Below are 26,565 nucleotides of genomic sequence, written 5' to 3' on the forward strand. Positions count from 1 at the left end.
TTTCTTTCTAAATTCTAAGGGGTTCCTTGAAACTAGACACCAATCACCAGTATGTTAAACTTAGGTCTAATGATATATTGAGAAGCCATGATTAAATCAGCTCACTTTGTCTTAGGGAATTGATTCTTGTCTATGGGTCTTGAGTTATGCATTTTCTACAAAGTTGCTGGCTTCTGGACTGAGAGCATGCTGGAAATCTTAAGCCAGCCGCTTGATAGATCTGCCTGCTGGCTGTTTGCAGAAATGAGGTACAGATTTTTATTGCAGCTCTTCTGCTGTTTCTTTCACAAAACTGAATTCTGATCTGCACTCTTTAGCAAAGGCCTTTATTTATGGGTGGGATAAAAGCAAAAACCAATTTGTTGGTGACAAATATGAATAGGTCTGGTTGGTTAATTATATCAACCCACATTATCATAATGAAGGATAGTAAAATCCTCTATTTGTGAATATTTAGTCAATGATTATTTTGAGGGCAGGAACAGTATGATAAGGAGGCTGCTGACTGACCTCAAGGGCATTTTGATTTGTACCATAAAGAAAAGTTATAATCACCAAGAGTGACAAAAGCATTTATAGTTGGGAAAAAAATCAGTTTGTTTACAGTGTGTAAACAAACTTTGAACATGAATCTACGTGTCTATCCAACCTGACAAGAACTCAGTTGCTAAAATATTTATGGTGGTAACATTTACCTCTAAATAATTAACCTCGGGAGAATTAATGTGTTTTTTTTGGTGTTCCAGGGTTTTTTTTGGGGGGGGTTGTTATTTTTAACTGGTAACTGGGCAGAAAAATAGTTGTGTAGAACTAATCAAAATATAGAATATTCTTCCTTTAGTAAAGTAAGAACACATCTTTTGTTTGGCCCAGTGACTGCATGGGAAACTCCAAAGCTATTTTATGTATACATAATATCTTTAAAATGTTATTCTTTAGGATTTACAACCTGGATTTAGAAGAAGACTGTATCAAAAAAGAGTTGCTAAACATATTCTTACATTAAAATTTAAACAGATATTGTGGATGTTTGAAGACAAGCCATTATTGAAGTATTAGCTATAAAATAATTTTAAGTATTTTTAAATTAAAGATATATGCAAACAATAATTCAAATTCAGTGCCCAGCAACAGTTATAGAATAGTCTTTCAGAAAACTAACTTTTGATGTGATAGGGAATTCTCCTTTCCAAAGACAAAGAACAATTTATTTATTTATTTATTTATTTATTTAGGTAAGAGCAAGCTATATGTCAAGGATGAGTTATTTTTCTGAACATTTATTTTTCTTTTTCTTTTTTAAAACTCTCTCAATTACCACATCAAATTTGCCATCTTAGTGGGAGCTTTCAAAGAGCAAATAGATTTTCATAGAATTATTTGCTATTTTAAATATTTATGTTTTTAGAAATTGATTAGGTAAAAAAAGATAAATGGTAATCAAAGAATACCCATTATTTAATTTAAGAATATTTAAAGTATTCAAAATCATTAAGGATTTATATTGTAACACGGTCATTTATTATATTACAGTCAGAAAGATGACATTTAATACTTTTCTTTTCAGAAAGTGTAAGAGAAAAACTAAGTTTAAATCATTTGCAACAATGTTCAGAGTTTACAGGGCAAATTCTCTTAAAATACAGTTATTTCATATAGTTAAACCCATATGTTTACAGTTTCAAAATTAAAATATTTTGTGGAAAGAATGTTAACTTATTTGCCATATAAAACCAGCATATTAAATTTAGAAAGTTTAAGTAACTTAGAAGACATACAGATCTGAACACAAAAATTTTCAGCCAATCTAATTTGTTCAAATATTCATGTCAAATGGAAGCACTGGTAAACTTTTTCCTAATCCAATATAAAATTCTATGTATTTAAATCTCTAAATTGTATCAAAAATCTAGGCTTTATAATAGTATTACTTTCCCTTTGAAATGACCCATTGTTTTTTGTCTTGTTGTTTAATTAGTGATTTTCACAACTTTTGCTTTTCTTTGTGTTTTCTTTCTTTTTTTTGTTTTTGTTTTAGTTGGCTGCTTCTATGACAGAAAGCCTTTTTTTTTAGCTTTATTGAGGTATAATCGACAAAAATACAGAAATAAGAAATATTTAAGGTCTACAACTTGATGTTTTGATAGATGTATACACTGTGAAATGATTACCATGATCAAGCTAACTTACATATCCATCCCCTCACATAGTTACCTTTTGGGTGTGTGTGTTGTGAGAACACTTAATGTTTATCCAATTAGCAAATTTCAAGTATATAATACAGTACTGTAACCACAGTCACTGTACTGTACATTAGATTTCCTGAATGCATTCCTCTTGAATGAGTAAAATCTTATAGCTTTTGACCAACATTTCCCCATTTCCTCCAACCCCCAACCTCTGGCAACCACTATTCTCCTTTCCGCTTCTATGAATTTGATTATTTGAGATTTCACATAAAAGTGAGGTCAAACAGTATTTGTCTGTGTCCAGATTTTTTCACATAGCATAATGTCCAGATTCATCCACATTGTCACAAATGGCATAATTTCAAGAAAGGCTCTTCTGAAAATGTCAGTGCATTTAAACCATTAGAAGTTTAGTTTACCCCTTCTTATTATTTGTTTAAAATTCAGCTTATTTTAAATCAATGCTTCTTAGTTTCTGTAGATCAGATCATTAAAAATGAAATTAATCTATTTACTATTTTTTATGGAGGCCATTAAATCTTTCATTTATTTTCTTTAACAAATGGGGAGAATGATTTTTTTTTCCAAATTCACAAAAAAAAATTCAATTTTTTTTTAGCCAAAGTGAAATTTGGCCACATGAGATTACCCCAGGAACCAAAAAAAAGAGTGACTGGGTTTCAATAGTCATTGACATGCATGTTTTAAGCAGCACAGTTTAATTGGCTCCAGTAGGTAAATTCATCTAAGCATATCTGCAGAGATTCATCTGGTCTTCAGCTGAGATCAAAGGTCCTTTCACTGAAGCTCAGAAAAGTGTTTTTTTTTTTTTTTCTTAATCCAATTAAGCTAATATTTTTCTTTCTTGCTAGAAAATTGTGTTTTTTGTCTTTATGAATGTCCTCAAACATCGTTAGAGCTTTAAGAACTCAAAATATATCTGGGCTTCAAGCAAAATACTAATTAAACAAGTTTTAGATGCCAGAGGAATGGCTTGGCAAATTTTTTCATTTATTCTGTTAGTTTATCCGTTTCTCCTAGCTTTTGAATACATTCTTTGAAATTCTTTTCAAAAATCTCACTATGCTGAGGAGAAAACGGTTAGAGTTCAGACCCTACTAGGGGAAGGATCCCTGGTGAAGTCAGCAAGCAATCATGTCAAAATATTTGGAGGGTTGTGTTCTAGAAAAAGGTGGAAGCCAGAGGTGGAATAAGCCCTGACAAACTAAAACCCGGACATAATTCAGCTTGGTAGCTAATTGGATTAAGACAACCAGCCCCAAGTCTAGCTGCCTAGCAAAGACCAATAATCCACCCTATTAGAAAACAGCAACATCTGGAACCTATACAATTTTAACTCGACAGTTGGTGTTCCTTCTCTGTACATGATAGAGTAGTTAGTATCAGATTTCACTCCCATGATAAACACATATAAAAATGGACAGTATGTATAAAATAACTATTTGGGGGATTTGGCAGTAAAAAACACAGGGCTGTGATTATTGAGAGAAGAGAAACACTTGAGGTAAGTCCCATTTTCACCAGTTTTACCCCGGAGACTCTTCCCTAACTGCACAGAGAAAAGTGGAGTCCAAGTAGAAAGCAGCAGTGGAGACAGTGGAGGAAAAAGAGATTGCAGTTCAGGGCTGCCAAGGTTCGTAGGAGGAGGGCAGCACAGAGAAAAAGCTCTAAACTCTCTGTATCATTTTTCCTTTGGTCCCCGCTGGCTTCCTAAGATGCACACACAGAAGGTGAGGGTCTTGGAGGCTTGTAGAGAACACTGGTCTCATATATACTGGGAAACACTGGAGGTCTGACATAGCCAAAGAGGAAAGACCATGGTAAATACCAGGCATTCATTTGAGACCACATAAAGTCCATGCTCTGAGATTTAGGACCAAACCTTCAGAAAACAGCTAAACCTTAAGACTAAGTGGAAAACTGAAATACATCTACCCTAATAGAGCCTAAAACCAAACCATGACAAGAATAAAATTATTCTTTTGAAAGTTAACTGATTGCTAGAAAGAAACTCAACATACATTAGACCAGAGGTTGGCAAACTATGACCTGTGGGCAACCTCCTATTTTGGTAATTAACTTTTACAGGAACACAGTCACAGCCATGTGTTTACATAGTTTTGTGGCTACTTGCACCCTACAAGAGCAGAGATAAATAGTTGTGAAGTAGTATGGTCCCCAAGCCTAAAATATTTACTGTCTGGCTTATTAAGAAAAATTGCCAACGTCTGCTTTAGAGGAAGATAATATAATTCAGAGTCTATAGAACAGTACTACAAAATCAAATAAAATTAAAAATTACCAGGCATAGTCTGGAAACTTGACAAATAAACAAGAGATAAAGAAGTAAATATTAGCCAACTTAGAGGTGATCCAGATTTTGGAGTTAACAGACAAGAATCTCAAAATAACTATAATTAATATATGAACACACAGTAAGAAGATAGACACAGTGGAAGAAAAAAAGAAAGTAATTCAATTGAAAGTTGGAATCAGAGAAAAGGGAATCAAATGGACACTATAAAATTAAAGAATAAAATATCTCATGTGTCATTAAGAAAACAGTGATTAGCCTTTATACCTGAGCGGATGTGCCAAGAAGCAGAATGTGTGAATTCAGTGATGAGTATGAATGTATGAATGTTCTACCTAAATAAAAATTTTACTAAATTAAAAATTATAAAGTAGTGGGTACCTTGCTCAATGTTAAGGAATCATATCTAGTAAAACTGTGGTAGACCGAGATAGGATTTCCTTTTCCTCCTTTGCACTGTTTCTACTTCTATTGAACAGTAGTGAAACAATATAATTTCAAATGTCAGGTCTGCTACTAGATTAATTTTTATTTTCAAAATAAAAACTCCCTTTTTTCCCAAGTTTTCAGAGGCATTTCAGGAGGATATTTGGAGAGGAAACATATGGCCATACACTTTATTTAAAAAATGCTATATTTGTCTCAATAGGGTGGTATATATTATGGTTTTATTATAATAACTGGTATATTGGTCTTACTCATGGCATGATTATAGATGTTTTATATTTCTTAGCTATTGTCTTTGACTTCTTCTTGAAATATAGGAAAAAAGATTTGCTTGATTTTATCTTTGTACTGATTTGGGAGGTATGCCATGTTTATTTTGGTTAACACTCAAAATAGTATTTAACTCTTCGCTATATGATTCTTCTTTTTTTAACTGAGGTATAACTGATGTACAATGTTATATTTGTTTCAGGTTTACAACATAATGATTAAGTATGTGTATATATTGTGAAATGATCACCACAGTGTCTAATTAACATCCATCACCATACATAGTTACAAAATTTTTTTCTATATAATTCTTTTAGAAAATTTTTCTATGTATGTATTTTATAACCCCTTTAGAAATGCTCTTCAACTTCTGTTTGACATTCGGAAGGTATTGTACTGTCAATATGCCAAAAGGGTGTGTTCCCTAAGAGGATCCACATGGTTCATATGTTTAAATACACCATTTTTTCACCTTTCCTCATGTATGGCTAATCAACTTTCTAGGAACCCCTAACTATTTAATCAGCATTAACCAGTTGATATAGCATTGCTACGTTTTAGACTCTCAGTTACCTAAAGGATCATCAAGCACTAGCCATGAACTTAGATATTTTGGAAGATGAAAAAACAAACCAAACTAAAAGAAGTAAAACACACTTATCACATCTCCCTGCTTTACTCCAAGATTTTTGGGATTCTCTCACACTCACCTCTTAAAAAAAAAAAAGATTCTTAGAGAAACATAAAATCAATTTGTAAGGAGAAAGAAATTAGAAAAGAACTTTGGAGACTTTCAATATCCATATTAGAATTTGTAATAAACAATCAGAAAGTTAGTAGCAAAATGCTTAATATTAATGTCATTTTAAAATTCAAATTGCATAATAGTTCAGCTGATAACCCAATTTTGGAGTGTAGAGCCAGAGCCTGTGACCTGTCAGGAGAACAAGGAAGATTACACTTTACCAAAGTTTGCTTAGTTGAGAGTGTAGGATTGGCAAATGGAGAGCCAAAGCCATAATAGTCACTATCTTCAAACAAGAACTTTATAAGGAGTAAAGAAAGAGCAAGCAGCTCTTGGAAGAGACTTAACTATTAACATGGTGATGCTATGATGCTCCAATAAACATAGCCATCAATAATTGTGTGCCTGGGTGCACAGAAGACTTGCATTCCTCTTCTTTTCTTTAGTTATCTCTTTTATACCAGAAGATTAAAAAATGGTGATGGAAATATATATCCTGAGTACAGGAAGTGGTCAAAGGCATAGATGCTTGAGATAGCTTCAGATTGGTCAAATCCTGACGCTACCATTTCTTAGTGTATAAACTAGGGCCAACAGCTTAATTGTAAAAATTATGTAAATGTAAAATTATGTAAATTATGTAAAAAAAGTAAGCACTTTATTTTGTTACTGTGAGAGTTAAGGGAGTAATTGTGTAAACCGTGTAGAAGATGGTGATAGCATGTAGGTTTTAAAGAAAAGTGAGAATGGAGGCAGGAAGTCCTGTTACAAAGTGGCTATAATAGGATTTCTTTGTTGTTGTTGTGGACCTTAAAGCCAAAAATGAGGCAAACGAAGTGATAGTGTTAAAAAAGCAGTGATTTTTAAAAACGTTTTTAAGAAAGAATCATCAAGACTGAGCGGTTGAGAGAGAATGAAATATATGCCTTGAAATGCTAATTAGAAGGAGGAGTTGACCATGTAATTGAAATTCTTATTCCCATATAGGGAGAAGTATAGCATCCCTAATTAAAATCTTAATTATGTTTTGTGGGCTAAAGTATGAGACTATCATTTTTGCTGCAAGGCCAAGCACCATGTCTGCCATAATGTATATGAGAAAATAATGAATTCATCAGGAATAAGAAATTAATTAGAGAGTGCTTTTGGAGGTGGGCTATAAGCACTATTTGTAGACATTTTTTTCTGCCACAGTTGCAGTGAATATGTGCATCAATCCAGCAAAACCGGATTTGGGAGAGATGTAAATTGAAGAGTCAGTCATTCATGGTGTAAAATGGGAAGCTGGGGATACAGTTTTATCATGGAATAAGAAATAAAATATATCAAGACCCTGAGGTTTAAAACAGTATGGAATTTTGGATATCTTGTCAGTAATTTTACTGGATATTCTATCTAAAATAGCATTGTCCCCGACCCATACACATGTCTATCACAATGTATCTCTTCATCTAGCCAATTCTTGTCCTTAGCACATAGCCTTAACTAAAACTAGGCCACACACTTCATGAAATTAGAAACGTTTACTGTTTTGTTTCTGTACTTCAAATAGTGCATGACATGTATTTTTCTTAATAATATATTTTGAATGAATGAATGCTTTGATCAATTAATTACAAGAGCAACTTAGACTTAAAGTTTGAGAAAAGAGGTCTCCAAGAGTCATCTGTATAAAATAATAAGTAAAGTAAAAGTAATACACTTCAGGAGAAGAGAGTTGCCCAGGGTAAGAACAGAGAATTAGGGTCACCCACATTTAGGAAGAGAGGGCATTAAGCAAAGATGATGAATCCTTACATTTCAATCTAAGTATTGATAGTTGGAGAACTAGGTCAGTAAAATATCACAAAAGCAATGGAAAGAAAGAATATAAAAAGGCAAGGTTGATTAAAGTATTCAAAACTGGAATAAAGTTTTTTAAAAAAGAAGATATTTATACAGTTTCTATATCTTGTGTTTTGGAGGCCAATTAACAGTGCAGTTAAAATGCATGTTAGGATAAAACATTTCTGTAAATAAAGTATAAAAGGATGACAAGGAATTGAAGAGAATGTATGGATAACTCAGTTGAATACTTAGGTTTCTTTGAAAATTTAATAAATCTGTAACATAAATATTTTAATAGTGAATCATTTATTTTAATGCTCTCAATCAGGATTCTTAAATTTTCAAGGTGCAATAAAAGGCATTTTGATAATTAACATTTTTGTCAATGTATATGTTTTATTATCATTTTGACATACTGTTTGAATTCTGTCATAATATATTTCTATCTCCATAAGCAGGCAAGTAAAATTGTTGCCTTGAATTGAATTTCACGTGATGTTAAGGTTAAGAATGTGTGTCATTCCACCCTGCTAAAAACAGAAAACATTGCAGGAAGCTAGATATAATTGCTCTGTCAGTACAAGAAAATTATACAACTGCAAACCAGCCCTGCTTAAAGTGATTTTTGACAGGCTTGTTTATGTACTATTTATGTCCAGAGGCTATAGAAAATTGGTAAGCCTGTCAATGTCTTCTCAGCCTGGTCTGTTCTTAGTTCTTTATTACTACTGAAATGTGTTATGTAAATGAGCAGTATATCTATCAAGGGATAATTACAGGTAAGAAAGAGATGTAAGTAACTATAATTGTGAATAAAATAATTTGAAATATTCATTAACAACTAAAGTCTACACATTGTGAATATAGCAGAATCCACACAACATTGAAATAAACAGTAGTTTAACTGGCAATCCCTACAAAGGTACACTTAAGGAGCTGGAGGACATATGTATGTTATCTACTTTAATTCTGAGTTATGTTCCACAATTATGTTTTATAAATGAAGAAATTGTGGCTTGCCCATGGTTGTGCAGATATCAAGAGGTAGAGTTGTGACTCAATCATAGGCCAGTATCATTGCAAAATCATTGCTTTTTTTCTAATACCCAATCAGTCTTGACACACGGGAAAAATACTATCAACCTCAGTGTGTAGTCTAAAGTTTATATATTTATTTAGTAATAGAGTATCAAGACTTAATGCCCTGTTTTACATTATTGCTGGGAAAAACAAATTTAATTTGTTTTTGATTTGTGTTATTTTGCCTGACATAACAAATTGTTTGACAAAACGATAAAAATGATTTAACATTAATTTGTCCCCAAATGCCCATTTTATTTATTTTGTCCTATTTATTTTATCAGAAGTTCCCCATCCTTGAATATTTTGCATTGTTTAATCACTTAGTTGATGAATTTCATTAATTAATTTATTATTAATTTATTCAAGAGGGGTTCTTGATTGCTATATTTCCTTAATACTTGGATGTTTGATAAAATGTCTATTACATTTATACTTTAAAAATATTTGCATTATGAAACTACTACATTCAAATGCAAAATATTCAAGCAGTACAAATAGATAAAAAGTGAATAATGAGCATTGTTCTCACCTAGGTCTCCAGAAGTTCCATACAGTGTGGGCAGATGAGAGGATTTTACTTCTATGCTGTGAAATATATTTTGTTTTTATTGTTAACTAATTTTCTCCTTCTAACTTTCTATTTCATCTTTATATAATCCTAATATTTTTGGCAGTATTCTATAAGTGAAAATCATTTGATTTTAGCTGTCGAAAATAAATCTGGTTATCTTAAGTAATAAGTGAATTTAATGAAAGAAATGGGTATATTATTGAGAAGCTCATAAAATTGAAGAAAGACTGAAGAACAGGCTCAAAAATGATAGGAACCTTTCTGCTTTCTGATCTTCTCTAGTTGCTAAGACTGGAATGATAGAAAACAGAACAAAGAAACAAACCAACAGAAACTCTAATCACTGTTAGCCTTTGTCACTTTACATAAGATTCTAATTATGAGCAGAACCATTTAAATTAACTTTGCACGGAGCACCTGATCACCAATTGTTTAGACAAGGGCAGGAGTTATTTAACAGTCCTACCAAGTGGTATTGAGTTACATACAGGTAACACAAAATAGGTAAATGGGAGTACTATTGCCAAAAGGAGCCAGGATGGAATTTATAGCCAACAACAAAAACCCACTAGACAGTCACAGGAATTAGGGACTGATCTTCATCATCTCCCATATTTTCACTCATTTTTTCCATCCTGTTATCTGCACAGCATTTTAGAATGTTTCTTTGTCTTTTCCTGCTAACACTTCTATTGCTTTGTCTTCTTTTATTTCAACAATCATTTTAATTCATAACAATTTTCTTAAAATTTTTAATATTTTTATATTAAAAATAACCAAGTATAGTTTTCTTTAAAATTTTAAATCATAAAAAATAAGGCTAAAGATTCATTTGGCTTCTGCTCCCAACCTTAATTCATTACCTTAACCCCTATCATCTGTACAAACTGGTGTTTTTAGTTTATAGTTCCTTCTACACCTTTCTCTATGTATCTCCCTAGCAAGTACGGAATAGTATTTGGTGGAAACATTTGTTCTTATGTAAATTTTACTGTAATGCTCATATATGTTCAGCAGATTATTTCTTCCTGTCAAATTGTGTTTAAGAAACCACACCAGCATATGCAGATATGACAAATTATTATTACATTTTATATTATGCTATAGCCTACATAATGAAGAGGGCACAGATATATAAGCTCAGAAAATTTATAATCACCTCAAATCTTCTTCACCCTGGAGGTTGCCCATTTTATTCCTCCCGTATACATGTCTCTCATATAAAGGTAGCTGTATTCTGACTTGTATCATCATAGATCAGTTTTGTCATTTTTGGCCATAACATATTGATAAATGGCATCATACAGTGTGTAGGCTTTTGTGTCTGGATTCTTTCATAAATTTTAATCTGAGTGGGGGACCTTCAAGATGGCAGAGGAGTAAGATAAACTTACTCCCTACAAATACATTAAAACTACATCTACGTGTGGAACAACTCCTACAGAACACCTACTGAACACTGGCAGAAGACCTCAGACTTCCCAAAAGGCAAGAAAATCCCCACATACCTGAGCAGGGCAAAAGAAAAAAGAAAAAACAGACACAAAAGAATAAGGATGGGACCTGTACCTCTGGGAGGGAGCTGTGAAGGAGGAAATGTTTCCACACACTAGGAAGCCCCTTCACTGTCAGACAGAGGGGGTGGGCGGGAGGGAAGCTTTGGAGCCACGGAGGAGAGCGCAGCAACAGGGGTGCAGAGGGCAGGGCAGAGAGATTCCTGCACAGAGGATCAGTGCCAACCAGCACTCACCAGCCTGAGAGGCTTGTCTGCTCACCCACCGGGGTGGGTGGGGGCTGGGAGCTGAGGCTCCGGCTTCGGAGGTCAGATCCCAGGGGCTGGATGCATGAACACAGCTGAAGGGGGCTAGTACACCACAGTTAGCCAGGAGGGAGTCCAGGAAAAAGTCTGGATCTGCCTAAGAGGCAAGAGACCATTGTTTCGGGGTGCGAGAAGAGAAGGAATTCCTTCCTTGTCTGCCCACAGAAAGCAGAGCACCGCCTAAATGAGCTCCAGAGATGGGCGAGAGCCACGGCTATCAGCTCGGACACCAGAGACGGGCATGGAATGTGAACGCTGCCGCTGCAGCCACTGAGATTCCTGTGTGCAAGCACAAGTCACTCCCCATAACCCCCAGGAACCTGTGCAGCATGCCAGTGCCAGGGTCCAGTGATCCAGGGACAACTTCCCCGGGAGAACACATGGCACACCTCAGGCTCTTGCAAAGTCACGCCAGCCACGGGCACTGCTCCACATTCCAATTACAACTATGGTACCCCTCTCTCTCCCTGGCCTGAGTGAGCCAGAGCCCCCTTATCAGCCGCTGCTTTAACCCTCAACCATCTGGGCAGGGAACAGATGTCTGAGGGCAACCTACATGCAGAGGTGGGCCCAAAACCAAAACTGAACCCCAGGAGCTGTGCAAACAAAGAAGATAAAAGGAAATTTCTCCATGCAGCCTCAGGAGCAGCAGATTAACTCCCCACAATCAATTTGATGTAAACTGCATCTGTGGAATACCTGAATAGACAAGGAATCATCCCAAAATTGAGGTGTGGACTTTGGGAGCAACTGTAGACTTGGGGTTTGATGTCTGCGACAAACTTGTTTCTGATTTTTATGTTTATCTTACTTTAGTTTTTAGCACTTGTTATCATTGGTGGATTTGTTTATTGGTTTGGTTGTTCTCTTCTTTTTTAAAATTTTACTATTATTACTTTTTATTCTTTTATATTAATAATTTTAATCTATTTTTTATTTTAATAATTTTATTATTTTTTACTTATTATTAATTATTTCTTTATTTTTCGCTTTTCTTCTGAGCTGTGTGGCTGACAGGGTCTTGGTGCTCTGGCCTGCTGTCAAGCCTAAGCCTCTGAGGTAGGAGAACCTAGTTCAGGATATTGGACCACCAGAGGCCTCCCAGCTTCATGTAATATCAGTCGGTGAGAGCTCTCCCAGAGATCTCTGTCTCAATGTTAAGACCCAGCTCCACCCAATGACCAGCAAGCTCCAGTGCTGGACACCCCATGGCAAACAACTAGCAAGACAGGAACACAAGACCACCCATTAGCAGAGAAGCTGCCTAAAATCATAATAAGGTCACAGACACCCCAAAACACACCACCGGATGCAGCCCTGCCCATGAGAAAGACAAGATCCAGCCCCACCCACCAGAACACAGGCACCAGTATCCTCCACCAGGAAGCCTACAAAACCCAGTGAACCAACATTACCCACTGGGGGCAGACACCAAAAACAATGGGAACTACGACCCTGCAGCCCGCAAAAAGGAGACCCCAAACACAGTAAGTTAAGCAAAATGAGAAGACAGAGAAATATGCAGCAGATGAAGGAGCAAGCTAAAAACCCACCAGAACAAACAAATGAAGAGGAAATAGGCAGTCTACCTGAAAAAGAATTCAGAGTAATGATAGTAAAGATGATCCAAAATCTTGGAAATAAAATGGAGAAAATACAAGAAACGTTTAACAAGGAACTAGAAGAACTAAAGAGCAAACAAATAATGATGAACAACATAGTAAATGAAATTAAAAATTCTCTAGACGGAATCGATACCAGAATAACTGAGGCAGAAGAACGGATAAGTGACCGGGAAGATAAAGTAGTGGAAATAACTACCGTAAGAAAAAAGAATGAAAAGAATTGAGGACAGTCTCAGAGACCTCTGGGACAACATTAAATGCACCAATATTCAAATTATAGGGGACCCAGAAGAAGAAGAGAAAAAGAAAGCGACTGAGAAAATATTTGAAAAGATTACAGTTGAAAACTTCCCTAACATGGGAAAGGAAAGAGTCAATCAAGTTCAGGAAGTGCAGAGAGTCCCACACAGAATAAATCCAAGGAGAAACATACCAAGACACATGTTAATCAAACTATCAAAAATTAAATACAAAGAAAAAATATTAAAAGCAACAAGGGAAAAGCAACAAATAACATACAACGGAATCCGCATAGGGTTAACAGCTGATATTTCAGCAGAAATTATGCAAGCCAGAAGGGAATGGCAGGACATATTTAAAGTGACAAAAGGGAAAAACCTAAAACCAAGATTACTCTACATAGCAAGGATTTCATTCAGATTCGACAGAGAAATTAAAACGTTTACAGACAAGCAAAAGTTGAGAATTCAGCACCACCAAACCAGCTTTACAACAAATGCTAAAGGAACTTCTCTAGGCAGGAAACACAAGGGAAGGAAAAGATCTACAAACACAAACCGAAAACGATTTAGAAAATGCTAAAAGGAACATACATATCGATAATTACCTTAAAAGGAAATGGACTAAATGCTCCAGCCAAAAGACATAGACTGGCTGAATGGATACAAAAACAAGACCTGTATATATGCTGTCTACAAGAGACCCACTTCAGACCTAGGGACACATACAGACTGAAAGGGAGGGGATGGAAAAAGATATTCCATGCAATGGATACTCATATCAGACAAAATAGACTTTAAAATAAAGACTATTACAAGAGACAAAGAAGGACACTACATAATAATCAAGGGATCAATCCAAGAAGAAGATACAACAATTGTAAATATTTATGCATCCAACATAGGAGCACCTCATTACATAAAGCAAATGCTAACAATACTGTTAGCATTTGTAACTCAATCATAGTAGGGGACTTTAACACTGCACTTTCACCAGTGGACAGATCATCCAAAATGAAAATAAATACGGAAAAAGAAGCTTTAAATGACACATTAAAGAAGATGGGCTTAATTGATATTTATAGGACAGTCCATCCGAAAACAACAGAATACACTTTCTTCTCAAGTGCTCATGGAACATTCTCCAGGATAGACCATATCTTGGGTCACAAATAAAGCCTTAGCAAATTTAAGAAAATTGAAATCATATCAAGTTACTTTTCCAACCACAACACTATGAGACTAGATATCAATTACAGGAAAAAAACTGTAAAAAATACAAACACATGGAGGCTAAAGAATACAGAACTAAATAACCAAGAGATCACTGAAGAAATCAAAGAGGAAAACAAAAAATACCTAGAAACAAATGACAATGAAAACACGACTACCCAAAATCTATGGGATGCAGCAAAAGCAGTTCTAAGAGGGAAGTATCTAGCAATACAATACTACCTGAAGAAACAAGCAACATCTCACACAAACAACCTAACCTTACACCTAAAGCAATTAGAGAAAGAAGAACAGAAATCCCCAAAGTTAGCAGAAGGAAAGAAATCATAAAGATCAGATCAGAAATCAATGAAAAAGAAATGAAGGAAAGAGTAGGAAAGATCAATAAAACTGAAAGCTGGTTCTTTGAGAAAATAAACAAAATTGATAAACCATTAGCCAGGTTCACCAAGAAAAAAAGGGAAAAGACTCAAATCAATAGAATTAGAAATGAAAAAGGAGAAGTAACAACTGACACTGCAGAAATACAAAGGATCATGAGAGATTACTACAAGCAACAATATGCCAATAAAATGGGCAACCTGGAAGACATGGACAAATTCTTAGAAAAGCACAACCTTCCAAGACTGAACTATGAAGAAATAGAAAATATAAACTAATCACAAGCACTGAAATTGAAACTGTGATTAAAAATCTTCCAGCAAACAAAAGCGCAGGACCAGATGGCTTCACAGGAGAATTCTATCAAACATTTAGAGAAGAGCTAACACCTATCCTTCTCAAACTCTTCCAAAATATAGCAGAAGGAGGAACACTCCCAAACTCATTCTATGAGGCCACCATCATCCTGATACCAAAACCAGACAAAGATGTCACAAATAAAGAAAACTACAGGCCAATATCACCAATGAACATTGATGCAAAAATCCTCAACAAAATACTAGCAAACAGAATCCAACATCACATTAAAAGGATCATACACCATGATCAAGTGGGGTTTATCCCAGGAATGCAAGGATTCTTCAATATATGCAAATCAATCAATATGATAAACCATATTAACAAACTGAAGGAGAAAAACCACATGATCATTTCAATAGATGCAGAAAAGCCTTTCAACAAAATTGAACACCCATTTATGATAAAAACCCTCCAAAAGTAGGCAGAGAGGGAACTTACCTCAACATAATAAAAGCCATATATGACAAACCCACAGCCAACGTTGTTCTCAGTGGTGAAAATGAGAAACCATTTCCACTAAGATCAGGAACAAGATAAGGTTGTCCACTCTCACCACTGTTATTCAACATGGTTTTGCAAGTTCTAGCCACAGCAATCAGAGAAGAAAAAGAAATAACAGGAATCTAAATCGGAAAAGAAGTAAAGCTGTCACTGTTTGCAGATGACATGATACTATACATAGAGAATCCTAAAGATGCTACCAGAAAACTACTAGCGCTAATCAATGAATTTGGTAAAGTAGCAGGATACAAATTTAATGCACAGAAATCTCTTGCATTCGTATACACTAATGATGAAAAATCTGAAAGAGAAATTAAGGAAACACTCCCATTTACCATTGCAACAAAAAGAATAAAATACCTAGGAATAAACCTTCCTAAGGAGACAAAAGACCTGTATGCAGAAAACTATAAGACACTGATGAAAGAAATTAAAGATGATACAAGCAGATGGAGAGAGATACCATGTTCTTGGATTGGAAGAATCAACATTGTGAAAATGACTCTACTACCCAAAGCAATCCCTATCAAACTACCAATGGCATTTTTCACAGAGCTAGAACAAAAAATTTCACAATTTGCATGGCACCACAAAAGACCCCGAATAGCCAAAGCAATCTTGAGAAAGAAAAACAGAGCTGGAGGAATCAGGCTCCCGGACTTCAGACTATACTACAAAGCTACAGTAATCAAGACAGTATGCTACTGGCACAAAAACAGAAACATAGATCAATGGAACAGGATAGAAAGCCCAGAGATAAACCCATGCACATATGGTCACCTTATCTTTGATAAAGGAGCAAGAATATACAATGGAGAAAAGACTGCCTCTTCAATAATTGGGGCTGGGAAAACTGGACAGCTATATGTAAAAGAATGAAATTAGAACACTTCCTAACACAATACATAAAAATAAACTCAAAATGGATTAAAGACCTAAATGTAAGGACAGACACTATAAAACTCTTAGTGGAAAACATAGGCAGAACACTCCTTGACATAAATCACAGCAAGATCCTTTTTGACCCACCTCCTAGAAAAATGGAAATGCAAACAAAAATAAACAAATGAGACCTAATGAAACTTAAAAGCTTTTGCACAGCAAAGGAAACCATAAAGAAGACGAAAAGACAACCCTCAGAATGGGAGAAAATATTTGCAAATGAAGCAACTGACAAAGGATTAACCTCCAAAATATACAAGCAGCTCATGCAGCTCAACATCAAATAACAAACAACCCAATCCAAAATTGGGCAGAAGACCTAAATAGACATTTCTCCAAAGAAGACATATAGTTGCCCAAGAGGCACATGAAAAGCTGCTCAACATCACTAATTATTAGAGAAATGCAAATCAAAACTACAATGAGGTATCACCTCACACCGGTCAGAATGGCCATCATCAAAAAATCTACAAACAATAGATGCTGGAAAGGGTGTGGAGGAAAGGGAACCTTCTTGCACTGTTGGTGGGAATGTAATTTGATACAGCCACTACGGAGTTTCCTTAAAAAACTAAAAATAGAACTACCATATGACCCAGCAATCCCACTACTGGGCATATACCCTGAGAAAACCATAATTCAAAAAGAGTCATGTACCACAGTGTTCATCGCAGCACTATTTACAATAGCCAGGACATGGAAGCAAACTAAGTGTCCATTGACAAATGAATGGATAAAGGAGATGTGGCAATATATACAATGGATTATTACTCAGCCATAGAAAGGAACGAAATTGAGTTATTTGTAGTGAGGTGGATGTACCTAGAGTCTGTCATACAGAGTGAAGTAAGTCAGAAAGAGAAAAACAAATACTGTATGCCAACTCATATATATGGAATTAAAAAAAAAATTTGTTCTGATGAACCTAGGGGCAGGACAGGAATAAAGATGCAGATGTAGAGAATGGACTTGAGGACATGGCAAGCGGGAAGGGTAAGCTGGAATGAAGTGAGAGAGTGGCATTGACATATATACACTACCAAATGTAAAATAGATAGCTAGTGGGAAGAAGTTGCATAGCACAGGGAGATCAGCTCGGTGCTTTGTGACCGCCTAGAGGGGTGGGATAGGGAGGGGATATGGGGATATATGTATCCATGTATGCATATAGCTGATTCACCTTGTTATACAGCAGAAACTAACACAACATTGTAAAGCAATTATACTCCAATAAAGATGTTAAATTAAAAAAAATGTTTTAATCTGAGAAAATCACTGTTCACATACTATATTAAATGAATATAGCACAATTTATTTATACATTCTATGATTAATGCATATTTGAATTATGTCCAATTTGGCCTACTTGTATTATATCTTCTGAGAACAATCTTCTCTGTCTTTTTGTTATGTACCTAGGGGTAAAATTGATAGGTCACAAGGTTGATTTATGTTTACGTTTAGCTTTTGTGGGTAACAGCAAACGATTTCCAAAAATCTTGTACCAATTTATAAATGAAATATCAATTTATGAAAGTTTTATTTTTACACATTCTAACCAATTCTTGATTTTTTTTGCTTTTATTATTGTCATTGATATGTATTGGTATGCCATTATTTTTATAATTGGCATTTCCCTGATGAAAATGATAATGGTAAGCATTTTTTTCTCCCAAAGGCTCATTGGCCATTAGTCTATCCTCTTAGACTTCATTTCCGAAAGGATTTTACTCCATTTCAAAAAGACTTTTTAATTATTTCTCTCACTGATTCATAGAATATTCTAGGTATGATTATATAACAAGATAAATGTACCATGAATATCTTCTCCCACTCTGTAGCTTAACTTTTCATTTTCTTAATATCATCTTTCAATGAACAGAAGATTTTAATTTTAATTAGGTCCAATGAATCATTTTTTTCTTTTATGCTTAATACTTTTAAGAAAAAATTTAGTGTTTACATTTCTTCTAAAGGCCTTATTTCCTACTATAAGATCTGTGATACCTTTTTATTTATATATGTGTTTGTAATATATTAGTGATCCTGGTTCAAATTTTTCCATATGGTTATCTATTTGATTTTGCAGTGGTCTCCTTACTGTAAATTAGATTATTGAATATGAGTTTCTCAACTCTATTCTGTATGCCCGGAACATATCTCTATATTTATACCAATACTATCTCATGTTCATTACTGGAATTTTTAAATAGGTTCGATATATTTTAGTGTAAATTTACATTGTTCATTTCTGAAGACTGACTATCCTAGATCACCACATTTCTATACAGATTTTAAAATCTGATTGACAATTTCCAGGAAAGATGTCTGTTAGAGTTTTGATTACCATGGCACTAAAGCTATATTCCGATTTTGATAAAATGAACTTGTTGGTAATATTGTCTTTAAGACATTCAATACAGTATATTTCTTTATTAATTTTAACTTTCTCTTATCAGTATTTTCTAGTTTTAAATGAAATGATCTTGCACATATTTCCGTAGATTTATTACTAGGTATATGATATTGCTTATGCTATTATAAAGGCTATTTAAAAGAATCATATCCTAAATATTTGTTTCTGGTATATAGAGACAGTTTAAAAAATTGTATTTTGACCAAGTGTCCAGAATCTTGCTAAATTCAATTATTTTTATAGTTTTTAAAAAAGATTATTTTTGAATTTCCTGGCTACACAATCATGCGTTCTGTAGATTATGCGGTTTACTTCTTCCTAACTCTCATACATTATTATGGGTTTCCATGTTGAATAACTTTTTATCAAAATGAAATGTCCTTTTTTCTCTTAATACTAATTGCTCAAAGTCTTGTTTTGCCTAATATTAACACAGTGGCACAGCATTATGGGAAATTATTATTGCATGACACATCTTTTCTATCCCTTTACTTTCAATTTATCCATGTCCTTATTTAGAATATTTTCCTTGTACAACAGTTTATATTTGTTATTTATATGAATCCAGTCTGTTAATATTCCTTTAACTGGTGTGTTTGGTTCTTTTACATTCAAGGTGATTGCTGATACCTTTACAAGAGTTTCTCTGTTCATTATGTTGGTCTTTCTCTATCATTTATCTGCTAATAAATGGTTTTCCATTCCCATTTATGAAAGTCCTATAAGAGCTCTTCATATTTGTCTGGAGCATTTCCACTAGAAGGGTTGGCAAGAGAACAAACCAGTAGCCCAAGGGCTGCAAAATAATGAAATGCAAATGGCTTTACACTGAGACACCAAGCCCTATGTCATCTAGTTAAACTCTAAACTGTGTGTTCAATCTTTGAGGAGAGAATGTCATTTTCTTTCTCTTTTGTTCTGGTGATAAATATTTTTATGCAAACTATTTCCCCTAAGGGAGTAGTAGAGAAGGGAGAGTATATTAGCTGTCTTATATATAGACTTTCAAATGATGCCAGCAATCTCTGCCCCTTTTCTCACTCTCTAATGACCTAAGTATTCCAATCTAGGGTTCTCCTAGGTAGGAGACTTGAGTGCAAGTGCATCAATATAGGTGGCTTTTCTCAGGCTTATTCATTTATCAGACCTCTGATTAACGAATATCTTCTTTTTGATTTGTATGTTTTACTTAAAACATACCTATAATAAAGTACATAGTTATTTGACATTCAAATATATTCATTTTGACAACAAATATTTATTGAGTGCCTTCAGTGAGCCAGATATTGAAGACATTGAAGAGAAACTAATAAACACTCTCTGACTCTTTGAGCTTACATTATAATGAAGGATGTAGATGACAACTTAGTAAACAAATAAATATTTGAAAATTGAATAATTATATATAAGAAAACATGAGGATGTGTAATGAGTACTATGAAGAAAAGTAAAGCTGGTTGTGACAGGAGGTCCATTTGTGATACAGTCATCAGAGAAGATATCATAAGGAAATTAACTGTTGAACACAGACTAAAATGAAATAAAGAGAGATGCAAGAAACCTTAAACTCATATGGATTTAGATGTTGTGTAAGTCCATAAGCCACCCTCCATTAGAAAACCAACGACAGTGGAGATATGTCAAGAGGTTTCTTGAAAGAACTTTGTCCCCGTAAATAATTGTTCTTCTTAATGACTTTGTGAAATAGGTCTTTCATACCCACTCTAATATACAAAGTTACATTTTTTTAATGTTCAGTTCAAATGATTTAGGTAATTTTAGATGTGTTTAATAAAACTTAAATGTGTAATTAATATAACAGATTATTCACCCTTAGTTTCCATATTGTCTGATTTAATATTTTTAAATTAGTAATCTTAGTGGACTTTATTTCTTTAGAAAATTTTAATGATTGTTTCCAAAGACATTTTAGATATTCCTTCCATACCTCAACATAATTTATTTTAATTTGAAGGTATTATAAGAAGTATTATTTGATTCGTTAATAATAAAATGATGTGAAGAAAGTAACATATAAGATAAATAACTGTAGAAAATATTACACAAAAGTGGTCAATTCGTGTATTATTTTAAAAATCAGTAATTGGTAGATGGTTGCTACATCAAAGGAGGATTTTATTATCATCCAAATTAGTCTGACAGCAATTTGATGTATTCTTTATTGTCATCATATTATTGCAACAAAGCAATATTTTAAAAATATTTCCCTACTTCACTTAGCAGAATTTGATACCATTGTATATTTCATAGGCTGTGTCAGAGGTCGTTTTAGTCTTTAGTAGTTGTTTTAACATTCTTGTCTATTTTGCATTTCAGAATCTTTGGAGACAATCCTTATAGTCTGTAGCATGTATCATATCATATCAAATTGTAAAACTCATCATGGTCTAGTAAAATGTTAATAAAATGTGTTTTTTGTAATTATGTAAAATTCATTTGGAATATTCCATCTGATAATTTAAGCTGATTGTTTTGAGCAAAAAATGCTGTGTATTTGCAGATTATGTAATACACCAACATTTGTTTTCTAAAATTAAAATAATCAATGTAAGTTAATTTTAATTCTATCACTTCCAGGTCTAGAAGTAATTAGTTGGAATAAACAATGAAAACAGTATCAGTACTATCTATTTCCCAATAATATAAATTATCATCATTAATTTGCCTTTTTCTGAGATCCTACCTTTGTAATAAAGAGTGCTTCAGAAACTAGGAGTTTTATAAGTGAATGAGTTTATATGTTAAAAAATAACTCATATAGTATATTGTGAAGATTCTTTCATAGAAATTAAAACAAAATAAAACACTAATTCACTGACTTTGGAGGTTAGTAGGAGGAAAAGAGAACCCAAAATATTTTATGAAGTAACAAGGTAGAATTGGTAGGTGTTTGAGTGAAATAAACTGTAGAATGAAAGAATGAAAATTCATTTTCACAAAGATGATGAGGTTCTTTTCAAAGCACTGAAGTTTTCTTTATGGATAATATGTATTGCAAAGGAAGACATATTTTTGTGCTTAATTTATAATGGAACTAATCAGCCACCGGACCTGAAATCTCAGGAGATCTAATAAAAAACAAAAGCATGTTTCAAGCACAGTCCAAAGCATTGGAGATAGATCAATAAGATGTAGTAACTTTCTTCGATGAGCTCTCAGTTGAGGGGAGGAGAAAGAAAGGAAAAGAGATAAATATTATATAATGCTGTAATTTTCCCAATAAAAATATAAATTGACTTCTTCAAGAGAAGAAATGTAGAGAGACCACTTCTATGAATTTCTGCACAAACTTCGCAGGTTATTTGGGTCCAGAGGCTAAAAGGAATGGCAAATATGGCACTGTCTCCATTGATCTACCAGGATTGACACATATTCTCCACTTTTTTACATCAATTTTCTAGTCATCACTTTGAATTAAAAGATCATGGTCTATAGATTCAGAAGCACATGGATTTGAATGTCAGCTTTACCACTTATTACTATGAAAGTTACTTAACTTTTCTAAGACATTTTTTTCTCATCTCTACTATGGGTAGAGGCCATCTTACCATGAAGCTATAGAATATTAAGCTTCAGTTTCTCTCTCTTGCATGAGATCCTTCCTGTATACAAAATGAAAAATCCAACTGCAAAATGTGTGCCCACACAAACTGTTTTAACTTCGGGTTCCAAAACACCTGGATCCTAGGGTTAAAATATAATAATTAAATATAACAATTGTATTTACTCTGAGGATTAAATGGAAGATACAAGAAATGGCTCTAACACAGGACTTGATGGACAATAAGTAGTTAACATGAACATATTCTACTCTCCATTTTAGTGTAGATCTATTCCTTGGTGGTTGTAAATATCTATCAACAGGGTAATAAAAATGAGATGAATATGTTTTCCGAAGCTGTCTAGACAAACAACTTAAAATAACTAATCTTAATTTTTAAGACTCTTTCCCTCACAGAGAGATGATTTGACTCAATCCTTTTCCAAACTTATGTGAAACATGCTCCATAACAAACATTTACCTTGTTGCTCAGAATCTCTGAAAACGTTCTTAATGCTAATTCTCTAACTCACTATTACCTTCACGTCAGTTGTAAATTGTCTTCCAAATCCATTTTTCCTTGTGTTCATGAAGTATTCTGTTGGTCTTAGAATATGTTACACTTAAACTGTGGCGTGACAAAACAAATAATGCTCATAAAATTTCAGGTGGTTGCAATTTTATGCATCTGATACACATGTTTCTGAAACACAAAAGGACATGCTCAGCAAATCTAATGCCTGAAAACTAGAATTATGATGGCATTTCTTACATGCATTGCTGAACAGAAAAAGGAAATTATGCCGTTCCTGTAAGGCATCTTTAATATTAATTTAAACACTGTGTGTTTCCATCATATTTTGTATTTACATTTTTCAGAACTCTACAACATCCATGTGTTAAATTGGGACATTGTTTCTGCTTTTAATCTGCACCCTAGGGAAGAAACAGGTACACATAACTACATTTTTAATGCTGGAGTCTGCATTCTCTATCTTGTAGCTTCTGTTACTTTCCCCATATTTCTTCTTTATTACTCGTTTTCCCCCAAGTTCCACCAACTAACTACAATTTTGATTCTAATCTGGAGAGAAATCAGAAACTATTATAATTTTGATAAATTTACTGGAAATTTATCAAAAGCAAATGTGAACAAAGATCACTTATCACTCAGGAAGTGGAACTCTTGCACATGTCAAAATTGAGGATTTATTAGGACTAGTTTGCTGATATTGATTTTGGTTGCTGGTACTTCACAGATTTGAGGATTGAAATGGAAAGGGGTGTTTCTTAAGAGATCTAATGCAAATGCTGAGTCAGATGCAGTGATTGGATAGAACCATGGATTGCTCTTTTGGAGAGCTAATAAGAATGTGCTTATTGGGAAATGGATATTGGTGACTAGAAGATCAGTCTGTTGTAGAACTGAGAAAATGTTCATCAGAGCTGTTTCTCCCTCATATTCCTAGCACACAGACTGTATTCTAGCCTCCTGCACAGATAGTTATGGTTATTTTACTGAGTTCTTTCCAACAGAAGGGAATAGAAATGACGTACATCACTTTGGATCTTGTCCCATATGTGATTCTCCACCTTCTTTCTTTTCTGCTAGCTGAAACACTAGTGCCCAAGAAAAGCCGGGAAGTTACACCATATTGCGTGTGGCACAAACTCTATCAGCCTGAGACCCCAAATGACTCAGGGCATAATCCTCTGCCTGCCTATCACCAAAAATCAACAGCTTGGAAGCTCTGTGGACTATCTATGTGAGTTAGCAATAAAGTCACTTATTGACAGCCACTGAGTTTGGTGGTTATTTGCTACAGGAGCCAACATGACGCTCACATACACACTGTGTATGTGAAACAAACAAAACGCTGTTTTGTTGTTTGTCTCATTACTTTTTTCAAATATTTTTAATGTTAGGGCCTCAGATTCTCAGAGCATAAACTAAAATTCTAGCATTATTATTAACTTCCTGTTATGTGTCTAAGATTTAGTAATTCTAATGTTGTTATGAGTATGGCCACATGCTATGTTGGGGAAAAATCAGCCTTTGGAATAAGACAGATCTGGATTTAAATCCCAACTTGAGTTATTACTGTACAATCACTGCAATGATCCTTAATATGACTTAATATCCCTAAACTTCTAAAAAACTGTTATGAGGATTAGAGTGATACATCTAAAGCATAAGTAAAAAAAAAAAAAAAATTGCTGAAAAATGTTAACCATTCCAACTGTTATTTTTTGCACAGCAGTTAATTTTCTGGGGACCAGAGATATACTTAAGCTGAAAGACCCAATGTGCTTATTAAAATATAAGGGAATACATAATATAAAGATGTATGCACAATATGGCACAGGAACTCTGAAAATACAGTAATTAATTATCCCACAGTAGAAGTTGAAAGGACATTTTATGGAAGAGGCAATGGTAGAGGTGGCTCCGAGCGAAGCTTATGACCATAATAGGCAAGAAGGAAGAAAAAAAATTTCCTCTGCATTTTTTCTAAATATTTTCACAAACATTATCTCATTTGTTTTTATAATATCCCTTTCACTTTAAGACTTAAAATAAACCAAGACAAATCTATATAATAATTCAGAACATCTGTGCACATTAAAAATTTCCATCTTAAGGTCAAAGTTCAATTCTAAGTCAAATCAAAGTTTGCAAACTGCTAAAGGAAGCATCCCAGGGACAAATTGCCCTCCCAGTGATTAGAAAATTAAACGCAACTTTTAATCTTTAATATTCCCACACCACTGCTCATGTTAATGCTTTGTTCAGGCATTCCTGCTGAGCCATATCAGTGCACAAACACGCTGAAAAACCCCAGGTTGACAATTAATCAACCTGGCGTTTTTGGAAACCCCAGGAAAAGAGTCAGCTTAAGCAGAGAAGAAGGGACGGCTTTAATAGTAGGAGATTAAAGAATACCATAATCAACCAGATTTTTCTTAAATTGATTTCTTAATGTAGCATGACTGGCTTAGTATTTTAAAAAATGATCAAACAACCACTTATGCAGACTTGTTCACAGCATTTTGATACTTAGATTTCTAGTTATGAAAATACATGGAATTTTTTTAAGGTAATTACTCTCACCAATAATCTGATCAACTAAAGAAAAGTACCTTGCACATTTTGGAATATTTAATTTGTTTTAGAACTTTTATAGTGTTGTTGTCATATTTAACAATGAAAACTTAAAGAGAAATTTATCTATAAATTTAAAAATAAGGTTAGAAGAAATAAAATTTTGGAATCATACTTTTTCATCTTTGTTCAAAAGGAAAATAAAAACACAAAATAGTGCTATTATAAGAGTAAAATTTATTTAAAGAGTGACAGAAATCATGAAAATGAGCACCTAACCAGTGATCAAAGGGTTTAAGAGCCAGTGGAGGGGTTAATGATTTTTTTTAACAGCCCACTCATAACTTAGAGGAGAGGAAGCAATTCAAATATGTCATAGCATATATCAACATACAGAAAGGAAGAACAATAGAGAAAAATTAATGAAGGAAAAGTTTTAAACATTTTTCATCTTCCGACTTGATTTGATAGGTAACTATTTGTTCAAAGCAATGATAGCAACAATGTCTTGGGTGATTGTAGCATATGGATAAGTAAAATGAATGATGAAAATGTTATGTGAAATGAGAGGAAGGAATTGGGGATAATCTGTTATAAGTTAAATGCACTACCCATGAAGTAATGCAGTGTTACTTAAAAGTGGACTTAGATTAGTTGTAAATGTGTATTGCAAACTAGAGTATCTACTAATTTTTTTTAAAGAAAGAAAATTGACATGCTAAAAGAGGAAAGAAAATGATATTAAATGAATGCTCAATTAAAACTAGAAAAGGAAGAAAAATAAAGATAAAAAAATAAACAAAAATGCAGCAAATAGAGGACAGTTACAAATATGGTAAATATTAGTCCAACTATATCAATAATCAATTTTAATGAAAATAGTCTAAATATAGCAAATAAAGACAGAGATGAGACAG

The 26,565-nt window shown here is 33.9% G+C and overlaps 1 long non-coding RNA gene across 1 annotated transcript in view; it reads right to left on the reverse strand.

Moving 5' to 3' along the window:
- The window catches only part of LOC133093651 (uncharacterized), an 84,123-nt gene that overhangs the window by 56,658 nt on the left and 900 nt on the right, over positions 1–26,565 (reverse strand). The window lies entirely within an intron of this gene.

Source organism: Eubalaena glacialis, chromosome 6 (genome assembly GCF_028564815.1).
Source record: "Eubalaena glacialis isolate mEubGla1 chromosome 6, mEubGla1.1.hap2.+ XY, whole genome shotgun sequence".
In the NCBI taxonomy this organism is placed as follows: domain Eukaryota; kingdom Metazoa; phylum Chordata; class Mammalia; order Artiodactyla; family Balaenidae; genus Eubalaena; species Eubalaena glacialis.